This window comes from Panicum virgatum, chromosome 3N (genome assembly GCF_016808335.1).
Source record: "Panicum virgatum strain AP13 chromosome 3N, P.virgatum_v5, whole genome shotgun sequence".
In the NCBI taxonomy this organism is placed as follows: domain Eukaryota; kingdom Viridiplantae; phylum Streptophyta; class Magnoliopsida; order Poales; family Poaceae; genus Panicum; species Panicum virgatum.
The window spans coordinates 63,649,925-63,664,157 of NC_053147.1; positions in this window are offsets into that span (position 1 = coordinate 63,649,925).

A 14,233-nucleotide genomic window follows, 5' to 3' on the forward strand; every position below is an offset into this window, starting at 1 on the left:
ATTTCGTTTTTGCAGGAGACTGATATAATAATGCGCATAATGTTTTTTTAGTTTAAAACTAAGATATTACACATGCTTTTGAGCATATGAGCTAGGTTATTTTTCGAGCGATCGGCAATCTGTATTTGTTTTAGCAAGTGTACAGATTTAGAATTAATGGGGATGGGAGCAAGAAATAGAGAAGTAAGAGAGATTATCTATATGAAAAATGGAATTGAGGCCGTCGTTCATGTAGTCGATAAGAATTCCAGTATCATTGCTGGAACTATCTTTGGTTGTCAGCTGACAAGTGGGTCCATCAGCTGGACTCTAAAAATAGGTTATAGCAGGCTAAAATGATATAGTGGCTAAATTACACACGAGTTCAAATAGCAATAATGGGCTATAACGGAAGATTTAAAACCTTGAGTCTAACAGTAATATATAGGAGCTCCTTATAATTAGTAAGATCTTATTTGTACGAGCTCGGAATCAACTTAGAATTATATTGGCAACTTGTATGGGGGTGGTGTTTGGCGTGCATGAACAATATATATAGTATTTGCTTATTTCATTCACGGGTCATTACCTATCCATGAGATATAATAATCTGTTAGAAGCATGCGTGGTTGGTTAATCAATCTGTTTGGCTGTTGAGTTTTTAATAATCACGCTCAAGAACATGATGACAGTAGGGTCACAAGAGCATGAGAGCGCAGTTCGTGGATCTAATCGTGCAGAAGGCAATATATAGTATAGTCCACGTACTGTATTTTTTTTCCTATACAGACTTCGATTAACAGCGCACACATGGTCTCCGAATATGAGCATAATATATAATTAATAGATCTGGTTCAGTTGACTACTGAAATTTAAATTCAACTAATAGTGTATAGCAAAATATATGTATTTTTCCATGTGCTTAATTCTGGAAGCAGATAGTTTATAGTCGTTTTAGCAAGTCTATGACAACCATTATTGACATCTAGAACTATTAGTGGTGAGTATAAAAGAATACTATTGTAACTTTCACTGTAGGTCCTCAAAGCACTTCAATCAAATCTCTCTCTATTTCAATGATAGTAGTGAAAAATATAATCAGGATTCAACCGGTTTTTCTACTTTTGCTTTTTTATTTTAACCAATTAAGAACATTATTATGAGAGATCGCGTGACATTTTTAGCTTAATTAGGACCTAAACTTAGACCAATAATCAGATATTGGTACAGATCGTCTGATCTGAATATGATCATATATTCAAATATGGTTAATTAAAACAGTTCAGTTGACTCTGCAAATAGAAGAATGACAACTAATTTATTAGTCCCTCAATGTTTTTTCATGTGCTCGTTTACTTCTTGCAATTGAAATTTGAAAATATGTAATTGTTTAAGCAAGGGTGGGGTGTCCATATTGATTGAGTTGGAATATTGCCAAACAAGGAAGAAGCACGATAGAGCCACTTCAGATTTTAATTAGTGCCTACAATAGGGAAAGGCAAATTTGCCTACAATTTTTCCATGCATCTAATAGAATATCTCTATCTCACTGATTTATGAAAATTACTGGATAAGTATCTAAGTACCATCTAGAAACGATGACAAGCCAAACAAAACGTTATAGAAGAGAGAATTTTCTCAACAAAAACCAATGTGCAGTTGCTGATTTTTATTGCTGATTATATATAACAATTAAACAATATCCAAGATACATTTTTTTTGTTATGAAGATTCTTCGAATATTAATGGAGAAGATAGCGTGATCGATGGGGCTTCTTCTAAAACTAATTAGTAACTATTCTGATAGAACTGGTAACTTTCACTGCCGTTCGTCCAAGCATTTCAATCAAATCTTAGTAATTTTCACTGTGGTTCGTCCAAGCATTTCAATCAAATCTTTATGTTTCATTGTTGACTTGTCAAATTATATGAGTACAACAACGACACTTCTCAAACTTTTTCTTTACTAGCCCTGTTTTCATCACTGGCAGACTACACTTTAGTATATAACATTTTTATGTTTATTTTACCATTCTTGAAAATTGTATTCAACTTAGCTACAACTGAAGAGTTAATGGTTAACTGTGCGCATACCTTAATATATATATATATATATATATATATATATATATATATATATATATATATATATATATATATGATTTTATAAGTGTAAAAACATAGAAGACACCATAAATAGAATTATTGTGCAGGTGACAGGACTTGAGCCTTTTTGAATTTTCACACGAAAATCATCAATCACTTGGCATCATCAGCGATGACAGAGCAATGTGTGGTTTATTTGTGTGGGTGTGCGTGCTCTCAACCATCATTGAGGTTTCTTTCAGCCCCAACCGTATCAAGATTTCGATCGCTCTCGGACCATTGATTAGCAACAGTGACACCTCAGGGTGTAATGCTCTTGAGTGTTGGGAGGCCACTGTCAAGCTAGCTAACCGGGAGCGTGCACGGAGCTGATCGAGTGAGCAGACCATAATGAAGCCCTCAGCGTGCATGACAGCTCCATCAACAGCCCCCTACACACAAAAATTATATAGTATATACTATATACATATACTGTTGTGTGGGGCAAATTAGTAGCTACCAAAAAGTTGTGGACCAAATTATGCATGCATGCAACCAATGTGGACGTACTAGTATATTCATAGGGGTAATTATGGAAGACCACAATAATTGTTCATGTGGGGTCACAATTCATGAATCGATTTTTTCAATATATGGATTAATAGGGAAACTACATCATAATCATATAAAAAAGAAAATTATAGAAAAATCACATCATCGTTCTTTGAAAGAGAGAAAATATGGTTTTTCTGCCATAAAATGAAAAATGGCATATTTTTGTATTCTTTTAAAGAGCGAAATTTTTTTGCACATCGGGAGTGCCAAAGTATGTTAGTGAAAGAAAATAACAAAAAAGTTCAACCAAGAAATAGCTTTCTTTAAGTCGAAGTACGAAAATTGGTCCATCCTAACTTTTGAAAAATCATAACTCTTACATATGACCTCAGATGAAGATAGTTTAGATTACCAAAAGGTTCCTGTTGCTTACTGTACTGCCCCATATTTATCGCCTAACCACATGTTCGTGACGATCGACTTCAATAAGTTTTGGCCTAAGTTGAGCTTCTCTAATTCTAACTAAGCTTATTGAATTAAAAATATATATTAAATGCACTACAAGATATATTTTATGGAAAAAATTAATTTGATACTGCAGATGTTGTGCATTTTTCTAAAATTTTGGTCAAAATTAGATGAGTTTATTTAAGTTTGATATGTGAAAGAACTAGAATGACATATGTTTTGGAACAGAGGGGCCGGGGGTATATTTTTCTCCAACTAGAGCTGAGGGAGAAAACACTAGATCTAGAACTAGCTTAAACTAGCTTGCGGTTAGTTAATACAAGTATGGCGTGCCAAGTACTGAGGGACAGTATGCAGGCAATCTTGTATCAGTGGTGACCCAACAATAATCTGCAGATTATGAATAATGTCCTTGCACGGAGAGGTACGGCATGTTACAGAGACTTACAGTAGAGGAAACAGGGGAGATTCAACCCATGTAACCAACTTCGTACTACGTACGATAAATGAGCTACCGGCGCTTTAGTGTGTTTAAGTCTTTATAGCATGCTTTGGCTGTTCATCTTGTACGTGCTAGGGCGCCGGTTAAGTACGGCCATCTCATAATGCAGAGAGCTCAAAAATAGCTAACTATCTTCACCGACAGTGACACTCTTTTTTTTTCCTCCCTTGCCACCAATCCCATATGCAACAAAAATGACCCCCCCCCCCCACACACACACACACAAGGTAACTATATATATTCTACACCTCTGATGTGTGTTCAGTGTCTTTTTAGCTTAGAGGTCATCCTCTCCAGATTTTTGGCAACACATAAATTCTATAGTGAATTAGCAATGTTCGCCTAGATGGTCATTTAGCTTGTTTACACACCATTTAAACGCTACACATTGGTACACCGTTTTCATTTAATTCATCATTTTGACCATTTAAACATCCATTTTGTGTGTTTAAACATCCATTTTGCCTGAATAATGGGCTAAACAGCATGTGACCGTCTGTTTACCGTTTAGCGTTTACGATAACACTGAATTAGTGTAACACCCGGTTTATAAAAGAACATAAACCGAGCAATCATATACGTGCCAGGATCAAGTCACACGTATATACAACAGAATGAACAGTATATCATAGCACATATCACGTAAAAAGACATAATAAAGCGAATACGAATGTTATTTATTACAATAATGACATAAAAGTCTGATACAGCGGAAGCGAAGTACAAAATACGAATAAAGCTCTCCGAAGCCGAAGCAGGGCGCCACAGGGACGTCGACTGGGAGACGAAGCACCTAGAAGTCCTCGAAGTCCTGGTAGCGCTGGACGAACTCCCTCGTGTCGGCAGGAACTGAGCAGCAGTAGCGTAGCCAAGAGGAAAAAGTAGAGAAGAGGCAAGGGTGAGTACACAACTTGTACTCAACAAGTATAACACAAACTATGAGGCTCTAGGCTGGCTGACTCAACTGCATTAGCTTTTAAGTGTTGGCAAAATTTTATTAAAGCTATTTACTACGAGTTGATGAATTACCATTGACCCAGTTACATAGTAATTAATCAGAATTAATTATACTACTACTGAGAACCAAACCAAAACCAAGCCACCAAGGTAAACCCCGAGAAGCACCTCCCTCGTCGGAAGGAGATAACTTCACTAATCAAAAGGAGGATCTGGGCCGCTCATAACCGTGAGCACGGCTAGTATACCAGTTTTACACTCTGCAGAGGTTGCACATCTTTACCCACAAGTCGTGAGCTACGCCAGTTGTTCATCACACTTCCTTAGGTGAGATGGCCAGCGACTCACTACGAGGCCTTTAAAAAGAATCTCGTTGGTAAGGCGTAACCGCGAGAGTTAGGTCGGCGACGATGGGGCCCACCTCCGGGGGTACAAGCACAGGAGCGCAATCCAAGCACAGACCAAGCCGGAGGAGCAGGGACCATTGAAGCTTACTACTCTTGCCCCGCAGGTAAGTTACTCCAAACCAAAAAGATCTAGTTATTACGCCAAGTCTATCCCATTCTAGCCTTGTGGTAGCGCTGTTGTCCCAGGTTGTCGCTCTATGAACCGGTCCTTATGGAGAGTGGCCAACCAGGCAGTAAGCACCGTGCTGGCCCCCTAAACCATGTTTCTAACAAAAGCCAATTTTAACGAGAAGTGAGCCACTCAAGCCACACAGAGTGCCACTCTCAGAATTAAGTTCAAGTAAACCATTAATCAAATTAATTAAAAAGGACCAGAGTGTGTTATAGCGCAGCAACCTAGCACAACTAACCAAAATGCAACCCAAAGGTATATATAAAGGATATAAAGTGGCTAGGAAAGTCCTTATAGGCATACAGTATTAAAATGCAGTATGAGATTATATTTAAAGGTGATAGGTTGTTCATGTTATACTTGCCTTCCTCGTACTGCTCTGGCTGCTGCTCAAAGTGCTCGGAAGACGGCTGCTCTGGGTACTGGTACTGGGGCTCCTCAGGTAGCTCAGCGTCTACTCACGAACACATGGCCAAAACAATGCACGAAAATAAGCATACAAGCAAACATTAACAAAAACTAAGAAACAGTACATCAATACATAAAATCAACACACAAAACTACTCTAGAACTATTCTACGCGTTACAACGATCGCGTGAGCGCAAAAACCACCTAAAACGGAGCTAAAACGCGTAATCTAGGCTAAAAACAAGGTTCAGGGGCTTATTTATAAGAAAACTGGAGTTTCAGGGGGTTTTCTACAAAAACCGAGGGCTAAAACGTAATTAAAGCGTAGCTATAGGGGCTAACGTGCAAAAACACAAGGACAGGGACGGCGGGTTCAATTTCTGGGAAGGTCAGGGGCCTAAACATTAAAAACAGGACCTATACGTAATTATTTTTGAAAAAGGCTGGACCGCGGGTTGATTACAAGGAAGGTGGAGGTCTCTTTAACAAAATCGCCAGGGCGAACCGGTACGCACGCACCACGGCCGTCAGATCTGGATCTAAGGGTTCTAGTTGGTTCGATCCAAGATCTAATCCTGGCCGTTGCATACGGATCTGGCGGCCAAGATCGGTTGGGGGCGCGGGCGGCGGCGCTGGTCGCCGGAGTTCTGCTCCTGCGGCGGCGGGGCACTGGGAGCTCGCCGGACTTCGGCATTTCAGTGCTCCCGAGCTCAAATCGGAGCGGGCTTGGGTCAGGGAGGTAGTCCGTGTCATGGCGAAACCAACTGGGCACACGGGGAAGGGGATGTGGGTTTTGCAGGAGCTCACCACGGTGAGGGGCGGCGGTGGTTCGCCGGTGACCGGTGCAGGGGGGTCTACGGTGCGCTACCCGACCTAAAACTTAGCGCAAAAGGACGGGGTGGCGGCGCTGTTTCTTACCGAGGCTCGAGGCGTCCGGGGTCGCAGCGGAGGGACGTCGGCGGTGCAGCCGCTCGGTGGTGGTGGCTCGGTGTTGCTCCGGCGAGCAATCCCCGTGCAGAGCGCGGGGTAGAGGGCGTGGGGGGCGGCTGCAGGCGAACTCCTCCTCCGTGCGGTGCTCCAGCAGTGCTCGGCGAGGGCGGGGAGGTGGCGTGGCCGGTCCTCGGCGGAGCAGGGCGCGGCGGAGCAGAGCGCGGCGGAGCAGAGCGGCGAGGGGGGGTGGCGGCTAGGGTTGGAGGGAGCAGGGGGGTCCGCGGGCGGCATTTAAAGGCCGGCGGTTGACCTGGGCGTGCGCGCCCGCGGTTGGAAAGCCGGCGTGATTCCCGGCCGGGGATCTCGGCCGTGCGGGCGGGATCGTTGCGCTGCGGAGGGGAAAGAGCTGGCAAGTGGGCCCGGCTGGTCAGAGGGAGTGGCGTGGCGCGGGCGCTCAGCGGAGCTGCTGCGCGAGCGGGGGGGTGTGGGGCTGGGCGCGCAGGCTGACGGGTGGGCCAGGCCGAGCGGCTGCTGCGTGGCCGCGCTGGGCTGAGCGTGAGGCGGGCGTGGGAGCAGGCCAGCGCCAGCTGGGCCGAAGGGGAGCGGGACGCGCTGGCGGGGAGAGAGAGAAGGAGGAGGCGGACCGGGAGAGGGCCGTGCGGAGAAGGGGGTGAAGCGGGCCGTCTCGGGTTGGGCTGCGGGGAAAGGAGAGGGAGGAGTGGGCCGGTGCTGGGTAGACTTGGGCCGGGTTTGGGAAAGAGGTTTGGGCTGGGTCTTGGGTTTGGTTTTGGGTTTTGTTTCCTTTTCTAATTCTCCTTTTCCAAAACCAATTCAAACAAAGTTTGAATTCAAAATTGAATTTGAATTCAAACCACACTCAAATAAAATTATGCACCAGCATGAATGCAACAAAAATTTAAACCTATGATAAATTTTAATAAATTAAGGAACAAAAATTAGATTAAATGCCAACTAAACACAATAAACCTTAGAAAATTATCTAAAGCCAATTAATTTATTAATAAATACTGAAGTTTAAAAATAGGGTGTTACATACCCTACCCCCTTAAAGAAATCTCGTCCCGAGATTTAGCTGGGCTGGCTAGCAAAGAGATCCGGATATGTCTTCTTCAACTCATCTTCTCGCTCCCAAGTAGCCTCAGCTTCACTGTGATGACTCCACTGAACTCTGCACATCTTGATGCGCTTGTTCCGAGTAACCCTCTCTGACGTCTCCAGAATCTTCACCGGATGCTCAGTATAAGTCAGATCCTCCTGGACATCTACTCCATCCAGGGGTGCCTGCTCCTCGGGTACTCGCAAACACCTCTTCAGCTGAGATATATGGAAGACATCATGAACTCCCGAGAGACTGAGAGGTAACTCCAGGCGATAAGCAACTTCGCCTTTCCGCTCTAGCACCTTGAATGGCCCCACATAACGAGGTGCTAACTTCCCTTTGACATTGAATCTGCGGATTCCTCGCATCGGAGACACCTTCAGATACACATAATCACCGACACTGAAAGTCAGGTCTCTCCGTTTGCCATCAGCATAGCTCTTCTGTCTGCCCTGTGCAATCCTCAGATTTTCTCGCACAGCCTGAACCATCTGCTCTGCATCATCTATGATCTCAGGGCCAAAGAGCTGCTTCTCACCGATCTGATCCCAATAGAGAGGAGTCCTGCACTTTCTGCCATACAATGCCTCAAAGGGAGACTTCTTTAGACTGGCCTGATAGCTGTTGTTATATGAGAACTCAGCAAATGACAGGCACTTATCCCAACTAGTACCATACTGAATAGCACAAGCTCTCAGCATATCCTCCAACACTTGGTTGGTTCTCTCTGTCTGCCCATCTGTCTGAGGGTGATAAGCCGTACTGAAACGCAGCTTCGTATCCAACGAATCATGGAGCTGCTCCCAGAAATGAGAAGTGAACTGAGACCCTCTGTCAGATATAATCTTCTTTGGCACACCATGCAAGCAGACAATCCGAGAGATGTACAACTCTGCAAGTCTAGCACCGGAGTAAGTAGTGTTCACTGGAATGAAGTGAGCAACCTTCGTCAGGCGATCCACTACTACCCAAATAGAGTTGTACCCTTTCTGAGTACGAGGCAATCCAACAATGAAGTCCATAGTGATTTCTTCCCATTTCCACTCTGGGATCTTCAAAGGCTGCAATAGACCTGCTGGCCTCTGATGCTCAGCCTTGACACGCTGACAGGTGTCACAAATAGCCACGTACTCTGCCACTGAACGCTTCATACCATACCACCAGAAACGTTCCTTCAGATCATAGTACATCTTCGTGCTGCCCGGATGAATAGAATATGCTGTATCATGGGCCTCACTCAGAATCAACTTCCGGAGATCATGCACATCAGGCACGCAGATCCGGTTCTTGTACCACAAGGTACCCTGATCATCCTCTCTAAAATGAGGAGCCTTGCCCTTCTTGAGCAACTCGCGAATCTCCTGCAGCTTCTCATCATCTTTCTGATGCTGCCTGATCTCTGACTCTAGAGTCGGTACTGCCTCAAATGCTGCATTGGAGGTATGATGCAAGAAGCCCAGACTCAACTGCTCGAACTCCTCGCATAACTCTGGAGGCATCTGGAAAGCCACGGCCATGTTGACATAACTTCTTCTACTCAGAGCATCTGCTACAACATTGGCCTTGCCCGGATGATAGTGAATCTCCAGATCATAGTCCTTGACCAACTCTAGCCATCTTCTCTGCCGCATGTTCAGCTCATTCTGCGTGAAAATGTACTTGAGGCTCTTGTGATCAGTGTAGATACCACACCGCTGCCCATACAAGTAATGCCTCCAAATCTTCAGAGCATGCACAACTGCGGCTAACTCAAGATCATGAGTAGGATAATTCAGCTCATGCCGACGTAACTGCCGTGAAGCATAAGCTATCACTCTGCCCTCCTGCATCAGAACACACCCAAGACCATCCTTCGAAGCATCACAATATACCGTGAACCTCTTCGTCTGGTCTGGCAGAGTCAGGACTGGCGCCGTAGTCAACCTTTTCTTCAGCTCATCAAAGGCCATCTGACGCTCATCAGTCCATACAAAAACCACATTCTTCTCCAGCAAAGAAGTCAAAGGCTTCGCGATCTTGGAGAAATTCTCAATGAACCTCCGATAATATCCAGCTAAGCCCAAGAAAGATCTGACTTCCTTCACTGTCTGCGGTGTCTCCCACTCGAGCACATCCTTCACCTTGCTTGGATCAACAGCAATGCCTCCCTGAGAGATAACATGACCGAGGAATGGAACCTCGTCAATCCAGAACTCGCACTTGCTGAACTTGGCATACAGCTGATGCTCTCTCAGTCTCTGCAATACGAGTCTCAGATGCTCCTCATGCTCTTCTTCTGTCTTGGAGAAGATCAGGATATCATCAATGAAAATCACCACGAAGACATCCAGATAGTCCATGAAAACCATGTTCATCAGATGCATGAAGTAAGCCGGGGCATTAGTCAAGCCGAAGGACATGACTGTATACTCATATAGCCCGTACTTGCAGGTGAATGCCGTCTTCGGAATATCCCCAGGACGGATCCTCAGCTGAAAATATCCCGAACGAAGATCAATCTTCGAGAATATACGAGCACCTCGAAGCAAATCGAAGAGATCCTCAATACGGGGCAGTGGATGCTTGTTCTTGATGGTGACTGCATTCAGCTCCCGATAATCCACACACATCCTCTTCGAGCCATCCTTCTTATCTACCAGCAACAATGGAAAAGCCCAAGGAGAGAAGCTGCGACGGATATAGCCCTTGGCTAGCAACTCATCAATAGTCTTCTTTACTTCTTCATGCTCTATAGGTGCCATACGGTAGGGCCGCTTTGCAATAGGAGCTGTGCCAGGCAAGAGATCAATACAAAACTCAATGGCGCGTTCAGGCGGCATACCTGGCAGATCATCCGGAAAGACATCCGGGAATTCAGACACCACGCGAATACCGTCCGTGGGTCTAGCCTCCATCTGATGAAGAAATCCAGAAGGCTCTACTGCACTGATAACAACCTCTTGGCCACTGGAAGCTGATAGCAAGACTGTCCTCTGAGCACAATCTATCCGAACTCCCCATTTGGCCAGAGTCTCCATTCCCAGAATGACATCAATGCCCTTGGTGTCTAGCACCATCAGATCAGTACAGAACTCTACTCCCCTCAAAGAAACACTGACTCTCGGGCAGTAAGTGTGAGACCTCAACTGTCCTCCCGGTGAAGATACTAACAGGCACCTCTTTAATGTGCTAGTATGAATACCATGATGCTCGACAAAAGACTGAGTAATGAAGGAATGCGTAGCACCAGTATCAAAAAGCACTGTAGCTGGATATGAATTAACCATGAACGTACCAATAACCACGTTGGGAGCCTCGGCCGCTGACTCGGCCGTCACGTGGTTCACCCTGCCCTGTGCTGGCGCCCTGGGCTGAGCTGGGCGCCCCTGCTGTCCCGCCTGCGCCTTCCGGGGGCAAGCGTTGGCGTAGTGCCCCGGCTGGCCGCAGTGAAAGCAGGTGCGAGGAGGTCCCTGAGCCTGCTGTCCGGTAGGAGCTGCCGGACGTGGAGCCTGCGGTGCCGGTGGAGCTGGTGGAGCACGAGCCGGAGGTGCTGGTAACCTCGGGCCCTGACCTGCCTGCTGCTGTCGAGGCGGGTACTGCTGCGGTGGCCTCTGCTGGTACTGCTGAGGAGGCCGGTACTGCTGCTGGTACGGCTGAGGCGGCTGGAGTCGAGGACGAGTGTTGCTGCCGGAAGCAACGGGGACAACCTTCCTCTTCTTGTCCTCCATCTCTAGGTGCTTACGCTCAGTGTTGAGCGCACTGTCAACCAGATGGTTGAAGTCGTCGAAGCGGAGGTTGAGCAGCGCGTACTGGAGGTAGTCCTCAAGACCCTCCATGAAGTGCTCCTGCTTCTTGCGGTCATCCGCAACCTCAGCAGGGGCGTAGCGTGCCAGCTGAAGAAAACGATCACGATACTCCGTGACCGACATAGTCCCCTGAATTGTCAAAGACAGATAGATATCGGAAGATTAACTCAAGATTCATAAGGATAGAACAAGGAGCATTAGCTCAAAAGAAAACGCTGAATGATTATTCTTAAGATTACCTGCTTCAGTGCAAGGAACTCCTTCTGCTTCATCTTCATAACACCCGCGGGGACGTTGTGGCTGCGGAAGCGCTCCCTGAACTGGAGCCAAGTGAGAGCCTCGCGGTCGTGAACTGGGTGGGACTCCCACCAGTCCAAAGCTGCACCTCGCAGCTGTCCTGCTGCGTACAAGACGCGCTCACGATCATCGCACTGGGCGATGTCCAGCTGACGCTCCACTGCACGGAGCCAGTCGTCAGCCTGAAGAGGGTCGGACGTGTGAGAGAACGTCGGCGGGTGACCCCTCAGGAACTCAGCACGCCTGTCGCGAGGCTGCGGCGGTGGAGGAGGCGGAGGCTGAGTGTGAGCGTGCTGAAGAGCCTGAACGGTGTTGTTCAGGGTAGCCATCATCTGCATCTGGAGCTGGAAGTACTGCTCCGGAGTCAAAGGCGGCGGCATCGGGATCCCAGTACCCTGGTTGTTCTGACCCTGCTGCTGGCCAGAACCCGAACCGGTGCTCCTGGTGTTCACCATCTGATTTGAACAAAAGATTTCACGAGTAAGGATATTGCAGGAATAAACTCAGATGGATATGATAACTCTTTGCGGAAAAAGGCTCAGCCATGATAAGGTAGACAGGACAGAGTTGACTGTTTTACCCCCAACGATCTAACTCATTTTATTAATTAGTTAGCTTTAACATCAGAGTGATTTTCTTTAAGCAAATTTAAACTACTAAGCTATGCAATCATTCAAAGATCCAAATCAAACATGTAGCATAATAACAAGCAGACAATTTTCACGACTTAGCCGAGTTTAGCAAAAGACTCGACTAATCACAACGCGTCGCAGAACGTGCTATCGTATTATTATAAAAGGTCACCTAGCTATACTCATGGTGGTCAGATGACTGATTCAGGCCAAAATCTACGAAAACTATTCTTCAGAGAGAGAAATCAGGCAAGACGAGTAAAAGGAATAGAATTCAAGGGGTATAATAGTAAAATAGTTTCAGCAGGCAAGGATTGGAAAGAAGAAGTCCTAAAACTCGACCAGTTCTATCTAGGCTTCGTCCTACAGTCGATATGGCTCTGATACCACTTTGTAACACCCGGTTTATAAAAGAACATAAACCGAGCAATCATATACGTGCCAGGATCAAGTCACACGTATATACAACAGAATGAACAGTATATCATAGCACATATCACGTAAAAAGACATAATAAAGCGAATACGAATGTTATTTATTACAATAATGACATAAAAGTCTGATACAGCGGAAGCGAAGTACAAAATACGAATAAAGCTCTCCGAAGCCGAAGCAGGGCGCCACAGGGACGTCGACTGGGAGACGAAGCACCTAGAAGTCCTCGAAGTCCTGGTAGCGCTGGACGAACTCCCTCGTGTCGGCAGGAACTGAGCAGCAGTAGCGTAGCCAAGAGGAAAAAGTAGAGAAGAGGCAAAGGTGAGTACACAACTTGTACTCAACAAGTATAACACAAACTATGAGGCTCTAGGCTGGCTGACTCAACTGCATTAGCTTTTAAGTGTTGGCAAAATTTTATTAAAGCTATTTACTACGAGTTGATGAATTACCATTGACCCAGTTACATAGTAATTAATCAGAATTAATTATACTACTACTGAGAACCAAACCAAAACCAAGCCACCAAGGTAAACCCCGAGAAGCACCTCCCTCGTCGGAAGGAGATAACTTCACTAATCAAAAGGAGGATCTGGGCCGCTCATAACCGTGAGCACGGCTAGTATACCAGTTTTACACTCTGCAGAGGTTGCACATCTTTACCCACAAGTCGTGAGCTACGCCAGTTGTTCATCACACTTCCTTAGGTGAGATGGCCAGCGACTCACTACGAGGCCTTTAAAAAGAATCTCGTTGGTAAGGCGTAACCGCGAGAGTTAGGTCGGCGACGATGGGGCCCACCTCCGGGGGTACAAGCACAGGAGCGCAATCCAAGCACAGACCAAGCCGGAGGAGCAGGGACCATTGAAGCTTACTACTCTTGCCCCGCAGGTAAGTTACTCCAAACCAAAAAGATCTAGTTATTACGCCAAGTCTATCCCATTCTAGCCTTGTGGTAGCGCTGTTGTCCCAGGTTGTCGCTCTATGAACCGGTCCTTATGGAGAGTGGCCAACCAGGCAGTAAGCACCGTGCTGGCCCCCTAAACCATGTTTCTAACAAAAGCCAATTTTAACGAGAAGTGAGCCACTCAAGCCACACAGAGTGCCACTCTCAGAATTAAGTTCAAGTAAACCATTAATCAAATTAATTAAAAAGGACCAGAGTGTGTTATAGCGCAGCAACCTAGCACAACTAACCAAAATGCAACCCAAAGGTATATATAAAGGATATAAAGTGGCTAGGAAAGTCCTTATAGGCATACAGTATTAAAATGCAGTATGAGATTATATTTAAAGGTGATAGGTTGTTCATGTTATACTTGCCTTCCTCGTACTGCTCTGGCTGCTGCTCAAAGTGCTCGGAAGACGGCTGCTCTGGGTACTGGTACTGGGGCTCCTCAGGTAGCTCAGCGTCTACTCACGAACACATGGCCAAAACAATGCACGAAAATAAGCATACAAGCAAACATTAACAAAAACTAAGAAACAGTACATCAATAC